This window comes from Ursus americanus, chromosome 10 (assembly GCF_024610735.1).
Source record: "Ursus americanus isolate L20-20 chromosome 10, mUrsAme1.1.p, whole genome shotgun sequence".
In the NCBI taxonomy this organism is placed as follows: Eukaryota; Metazoa; Chordata; class Mammalia; order Carnivora; family Ursidae; genus Ursus; species Ursus americanus.
Window position 1 is genome coordinate 65,279,446 of NC_142136.1, and position 7,845 is coordinate 65,287,290.

At 41.3% G+C, this 7,845-nt stretch overlaps 1 long non-coding RNA gene across 1 annotated transcript; it reads right to left on the reverse strand.

The window, feature by feature from the left end:
* Nucleotides 1-4,278: 4,278 nt before the first annotated feature.
* On the reverse strand, nucleotides 4,279-6,904 carry LOC148109378 (uncharacterized). Its single transcript, XR_015725870.1, has 2 exons — nucleotides 6,752-6,904; nucleotides 4,279-4,909 (listed from the first exon to the last, which is right to left on the reverse strand). It is a non-coding gene; the product is annotated as an uncharacterized LOC148109378 (long non-coding RNA).
* Nucleotides 6,905-7,845: the final 941 nt, after the last annotated feature.

Sequence of the window (7,845 nt, forward strand, 5' to 3'; positions counted from 1 at the left end):
GTGACTCCATGAAGTCACACACCTAATGTCTTTAGCACCAGCAAAATGTCATCCAGCAAAAGTTTGTCACGTTAACTTCTCCTCTATGTGTATTAAATATTCCCCTGCTTCTCTCTTATCAGCACGCTTGTGACTGGAGTTAGAGCTCACTCAGATAATCCAAGATCATCTCCCCACCTCAAGATTCCTAGTCACATCTGCAAAGACTCTTTTTCCAAATAAGAGTAACAATCCAAGGCTCTGGCGATAAGGACAAAGACGTATTTGGGGGAGCTGTTATCAGCCTACCACACCATTTCTATCCAGTTGGAGAGAAATTAGTCACATTTCATAGCCAGAAGTATGGAAGGCTGGGAAATACAGTCTCTACCTCTACCCATGGAGCCATATGCCCAGCTAAATATTACCTGAGGGTTCTATTAATGAAGAAGAAGGGTAGATTAGATATTGTGGGAGCAATTATTTGTCTGTCTCTTCCTGAGCCATTACATACACACACACACACACACACACACACACACACACACACACCAGAGAGAGAGAAAGAGAAGTTTTCTTGGTTCTCTGGAGCACTGAAAAAATAAATCAATTCCTTTCTGGGAAAGTTACCATCTTAGTGCAAAGACAGGTATCTGCCAAGTTAAGTCTATTAGGTTCCAAATGGTGGCCCAAGGAACACATTTTCAGAAAATGACATAATCTCTGTGGATTAAAGTGTTTTTACTGAGGTCTTTGAGGATAAATGAGGCTTGAAATAAGACATGGAAGATAAGCAGAGTTTTAATCAGGTAGAGGTGTACATACTGATAGGGTTGATCAAGATGGTTCTGTTGGAAAATATAATCTTCTCTGAAATTGGAAAGATCTAGACTTCACTTGTTCTTCATCAATCTGGAACCAAAGTTTCTTCTGGCCATATTTAATAATTATGAAAAATGTCTGAAGTGACAACATGGGTAATGAGTGTTCAGTGAACAGGGAAAGATAATACTGCATTTGGGTCTAGAGAATAGGAACAATTTTGGAAGACCATCAGAGGTTTCATGAGAAACATTACAATCAGTTTTTAAGACTAGAAAAGATGAGTGTTGTATTTGATATTGACAAAGAAAGTATTGAATGAAGAAAGTAGTAATTGGCACATTCCATATATAGACACACTTCTTCCTCGCTTTATCACACAATTGAGGGTGGACATAATATGAGAGACTTAACTTTGCCAACATAAGATCTTAGACTAAAACTTAGAAAACCTCCTCACATCTCCTGGCCCAAGTTTTTATTGCTTGCAGAGAAGGGACTGAGAGTTGGGGGCTTCGGGGTACTTTTCCTAATCTCTGAGAGGGTACCATTTCCGACTTGCTTCTTCTGTATGTGCTCAGGCCTGCATCCCCGTGTGTGACAGTGTTTGTGCAGATGGGAGATTAAATGGAGCTGGATAAAGGAATGAGTGGGGTCAAGGGTGGGGATACAAATTGCATGGGGGTTGTATGCTAGACTTCCTCTCCCCACATCCCAGGAGCTCACACAATAATTAGCTGCCAACTTGTATGTGATCTGAGTAATAACGTGGTAATAATCAGCTGCCAATTTACACTGTAATAAAGTAATGTACAGAGATTGGAAAATGAAGGATATGTCTCTGCTGGTGACATCTATTAATATTTTCAGACTCTACATTTTAAAAGCCATGAAGCCTATGTTGATTTAAGTTGTCGGAAGCCCGAGGAGTCTTTTATTTTTGCATATATTCTAGGCGAAATAAGTCCTGAGTGTTTCTTTTCTCCCCAAGATGTGGAAGAAGACATGCCCAAACGTTCCTTACAGGGTGCTTGAAAGCCCTGAGACAGGCTGCCGAAGACTGCGGTTGGTGGATTGTTGTACAATGAGTCAGGTGATACAGGACAAGCCCTCCCCTTTTGGAGTAAAAATAGGATCACTATAAAATACAGAGGCACCTAGAAATCTACAGCCTCAGCTTAGAAAGCCAGCTTCCTAGTTCCGCTTCGGAGATGTATATTTCTGTGACAGGTTCCACTGGGAAGAAAGGGCTTGTTTGTTAGCATATGCAAGCAGCACAGACCAGCATTGTGTGTGAGATCCGGAGCTCGCCACTAGAGATGGATTCCCCTCTGAAGGACTATTAATAAAGGCCTGTGGCAGGGCCTAGGAGTTGTAAAAGGAGAGAGAAAATAGAGGTGCGGAAGGACTTCTGTGCATCCTAATAGGAAGTAGACAATGCCCAACTGATAGAAAGGGAGTCCAAAGAAATTGAATTCAAAATGAAAGCAACATAAACAAGTCGAGTATATAAAAACACCAGTGCATATATAGTTTATGTATATGCATATACATTTTATATATACATATGCTATATAATTTTTTTTTAAGATTTTTTATTTATTTATTCAACAGAGATAGAGACAACCAGCGAGAGAGGGAACACAAGCAGGGGGAATGGGAGAGGAAGAAGCAGGCTCATAGCGGAGGAGCCTGACGTGGGGCTCGATCCCATAACGCCGGGATCACGCCCTGAGCCGAAGGCAGATGCCCAACCGCTGTGCCACCCAGGCGCCCCGATATGCTATATAATTTTATATATACATATATATTTTTTCTGTATAGGGAGATTCAGGATAAAAAATTCAAATAATGGTATTTCACAATATGGTAAAATTTAATCATATTTTTTCTTATTTTTTAAAAGATTTATTTATTTATTTTAGAAAGACAGTATGTGCAAGAGGGGAGAGGGGCATAGGCAGAGGGAGATGCAGACTCCCCACTGAGTGGGGAGCCCCACACAAGACTCAATCCCATGACCCTGAGATCACAACCTGAGCCGAAACCAAGAGTCAGATGCTCAACTGACTGAGCCATCCAGGTGCCCCTATTCTCACTTTTAATAAAGTGAATATACTTTATTTGATTTCTAATGAAAGTGCAGGAGGGGAACTTAAGCATAAAACTACTTATGTGATACCTGTTTTCACATCACAGCTGCTCACAAAGATAGGAGGAAGTGGTGGAAAGTATAAACACGCTATTCTTGAGGCAATGTTAACACCTCCCAAACAGAAAACTCTAAGAATGGGTAAATACGAAAACACAATGCACGAATAACTTATCTGAGAATAGGGGGGGAAAAAACCAAACAACTAGTCCAGTCCTTTGACATCCTATGTTATTCTGCGTGGCTTAGCCTGGGTTCTCACTGCTCATCTGGATTTGGTAAATAGGGTCCTCAGGGGTCCTTCTGCCTGCAGTCTCTCCCACCACCAAGTAACCCTCATAACCCTCCTACCCTACTTCATTCCAAGCTCCCGTTCACAAGAAGAGCCCCGGGAGGAAGGCAGAGCTTATTACCCCATTGAGGTTTAGAGAGATGGGAGCTGGGGTGTGAACGAGAATGTTCAAACCAAGCCAGAACTCAAATGTTCTGACTCATATGTTAGTCTTCTTTGCTACACCCTGCACTTGAGCTGCACTCCCACAAACATTCTGATTATGCCCTTGTTCTTACTAAAAATCGTCAATGATTTCCTGCTTCATTCTGACTCATGTCAGCCCTCCTCAGCCTCTGCACACAGCCAGCCATCAGTGTGGCGGCTCCATCTATCGTTAATACTCTTTTCCCCCACGCCCTTCTCTCATGGAGGCGTCCCCATCCGCCCTGGGGCATCCCTGGGCATCCCTGTTTCTGTGTCCTTGTTTGCATTCTTTCTTCTTTCCCAAACACTCCTCTCTCTTCGACACATCCTTCTCTTGTCCTCAAGAGTCTTACTGCTCCTCTTGCCTTTGGCAGTTGCTTCTATTTTAGTGCTCCCCAGAGGCTTCTTGAATTAGAACTATCCATATATATGTCGGTACCCTTCACCAGTCTGAGTTCTTGGAGCACATATCCTGCTATTTATTTGTTCTGGACTGTGTCCCCTGCAGTTCCTCTAAGTTATGTCTTGCGGAGAGATGCTCATGAAATATTTCTTGAAATCTAACATCTGTTGAACTACTGTCTTATGTTATCATTTAGCTTGTCACTCTTTGAATACAGTTCTTCTCCTTTGTAGGAGCTTAAAAGTGTCATGACTGAAATTTGGGGCATATCATGAGAAATGATACATGCAAGGATGACTTTTTTACAGCCAATGTGTGTCCCAAAATGTTGTGTATGTGGCTTATAGAATCACAGTTGTTATGTTGGTCCCACCCCTTCAGGGTAAGTGACAGAGAGGACCATTTACTTATCCTAATTATGAAAATGCCAACAGACACTAAATATTTTGAGCAGAGAGGTAACAAGTATTTTATTTGACAGTGGTATTAGGATTTTGCCAAGATTCTTGAATTTTTTGGAAAATAGCATCTGGAATTTACTTAAGAGGATGTGAGAGTCTTCATGCTACCAGACAAAGTGTAGGATATTGTGAGTTTTAGAAGGAACATTCTCTAAAGCTTGCACGTATTAACCAGGTACATATTTTGAGGGCTTATTACATACTCTTCTAAGGATTTACGTTTGTTATCTTAATTCTCATAACAGCTTAAGAAGCAGGTTCTGTTACTTCCCCCCATTGTTTTATAGATAACGGAAACCGCGACACAGTATTCATGCAACATGCTCAACGTCACAGCCGCTCCAGGTCAGAGCTGGGACTGGAGTCCAGGCAGCCTGACTCGAGACGCTGCGCAGGAGCCATGAGGCAATATTACAAGAGGGAAGGTTGTCCTCCTTCCACAGTTGTGGCAGGGCCAGCCAGCCACAGAGGTCACCGCTGCCCCCGGTCAGCAAGCCCGAGTGGTGCCGGGCAGCAGGGAGGCCACGGAGGGGGCCTCGAAGAACTCTCTCCTGCATGCACATCATCTTCAGGGAAAGGTGCGTGCAAATGATTGCCGGGAAGCCAAGCAGTTCCTAGAGAGCATAGGAATTTAATAAGAAAGTGAGTCAGTGCGCAGATGAAGTCCCAAGTTGACTAGAGTTGATTCAGCTTAACAAGGTGTCAAGGTGTAAACCAGGATGTAAATCCCACTGTGTCCCTCCAGCCACGACTCCTTTCCCTTCGTGGGAGCTGGCACGTGAGTGCAAGGGGGGAGTGCTCCGTGTTCCCCACAGCTACTCTCTGGAGCTGCTTCCATTGCTCTTCCCCTTCCCACTGGTGCCTTGTGTCTGTCCCCACTCTGCCATCTCTGCTCTGTTCTGTCCCAAGCCACGTGCAAGCTAACGTCAAAATCGTGCCCAGAGAGTAGAGCCTTAAGGTGAAGTTACATGGCTTCTATTTTAAATCCAGTTAGCTGATGTTGAATAGTTGCACCTCCTGTGTTTTTTGCTATTGTTGTTAATTTTTAAGGTTCATCTTGGCTATACATGTGGCTATATAATATAAAAATACATGCCATGTGAAAAAACCATATGGTGTGTATGTAATATAGGTGGTTTGTTTAATGGTGTATATATAAGTGATTGATACAAAGTCTAGATAATAGGTATCAGACAGTTCATTAGATTTTCTTAGCTGCTTATTCAAGTCTAATACACCAAGTTTAGAATCTCAGCTCTGCCATTTCTAGTTCACTATTAACTTTTAAAGAACTTCGAGGTCTACTCTTACCTCATAAGATGATTCCATCTGTAATTAGAAATTTTTTTCTTTACTAGATATTGAGTTTCCTGGCTTTTTGAAAATTTGATTTGAGGAAATGTATGATCTCTGACTTGAAATAAATATCCCACCCTCCTAAAAAGGATGTCAACAGAAGAGATAACCGTTCAGCAGCAATCCCCCTCTGACCTCTAAGACAAATTTCCCAGGTTGATCTGGAATCTGTGTGACAGATTGTTGGTGCCAAAGGCCAACAAACTCCATCTACGTGAAGTATGAGCCTTTTGAAAAACAAAGAAATCCAATTAAAGAAGAAAATCAGAGGAAGACGAAAGGTTTTGGTTTGTTGTGTTTATTATGCCAAATCAACTCTCATGCAAGAATCGGAAAGCCTGAATCTAGATAGGTTAGTAAAAACACAAAAAGTCTCAAAGCTTTGCTTTTCATTTATTGGCCTCCAAGCCCAATTATATCTGCTCTTTCAAGTCAATGGATTAATTTTTAATGTGGTTTTATTTTTCCCCCACGGAAAGACAATACAAAATGGCAGGAGCATAATTCTAATTTATTTCCATTTCAGATTTTTATACCTGCAATTATGTTTGTGTTAAATTAGATGAAAATGTCAATCCACCAATTTGCTACTTCCTTTGTAACCTTTTGCATGCAGAGTTTATCATTCTGACAAATAAAAGGCCTCTCCAACCTTAATGCTTACGAAGAAATGCAAATCGTATTTTTCCAAATTAGAAAACAACTATCAATCATGTCATTTAAAAATTAGGTGAGCTACCAATGACGTTTGAATTCTTCGTCTGTTTGGAGTTTATAGAATTAAAATATGATCTCATTTGATATTAAAAGGGCAAAATTAGTATGAGTAGATGTTATAATTTTTAATTCAAGTAATCCAAATATTAATTGAGGATCTGAATAAATTGCACATTCCATTTTAGGAAAAGCATTTTTAATCTTTTGCTTGGATTCTAAAGTATGCAAATAACTTAAAATACAGAATGCCTGTTTAATTTCAATGACCTAGAAGCCAGCATTTTTTGAGATATCTTACTCTAGCTTTCTCTCTTCCCAGGAACTACTCCATTTCTTATTTATATGTAACATTTCATTTCACAAATTGCTACACCAACACTTGCCTTTAAAACATGAGAACTGGCTTTCCTGGCTCTTAGCTGTCCACAAAGAATTTATCTTCTGAATTGTCAAGCCCAGCTAGAGTGAGTCCCACAGGAGAGAAGCTCTTTCCTCATCCCCTCTTCTCAGGTGAATGTGATTTGGGGCACCAGCAATTTTCTGTGACTCTTTTCCCAAGGGGCTTTGTTCTCCCTGCTCTTGTGCTCTTGCACTCAGCCAAGGAGTCTAGGAAAGAAAACAGGTGCTTCTTGGATAAGCCACTCTGATTGGAATTAACACTAACATCTCCAAGATTACCACTTTCCCTGAATTTCCTGGAGGCAGAAACTGTGATTCCCATCTTACAGCTCTTAAAACCAAAATATAGAGAGATTAAGTGACCAAGCCAAGATCATAATGGAGAGGCAGAGGAAGACTAGAAGGTACATATTCAGGCTGACACCAGGGTCTTGAGTTTTCTATTTCTCAAGGGCGGGAACTGTGTTTGTTTCTGCTGCTTTTATGGTTCTTTTTTTTTTTTAAAGATTTTATTTATTTCTTTGAGAGAGAGAGAATGAGAGAGAGAGCATGAGAGGGTGGAGGGTCAGAGGGAGAAGCAGACTCCTGCTGAGCAGGGAGCCCTATGCCGGACTCAATCCTAGGACTCCAGGATCATGACCTGAACCGAAGGCAGTTAGTTAACCAACTGAGCCACCCATGGGCCCTGCTTTGTATGGTTCTTATAAAGCACCCCCCACCCACATAGGCTTCTCTTAAGTGATGAGGCTATGCCTTGGTGGGAGCAAAGTGGATCACTGCCTCCCTGCTGGATTTTTAAGAGACCCTCCTCATCTGTCAGCCTAGCTGTCTTCCTGTCCCAACACAGTGCCTTTGGATTAACTTTTGTCTTTAGCATGTCTGTGTTCAAATGCAAATAAGTTTCTCTAGAGGGATAACAAAGTGTTCTCCCTTTAAATTTAGCATATGTCATTTAATCATGTCACAGAAAAAAGCAGAGTCTAACTCATCTCTTCCTAACTTGAATTCACAGATGTAAAACGAGAATGGGTGAGACAGATGTATGGATGTGTTTAGGTCTGAAAACCCTACCCTGAAA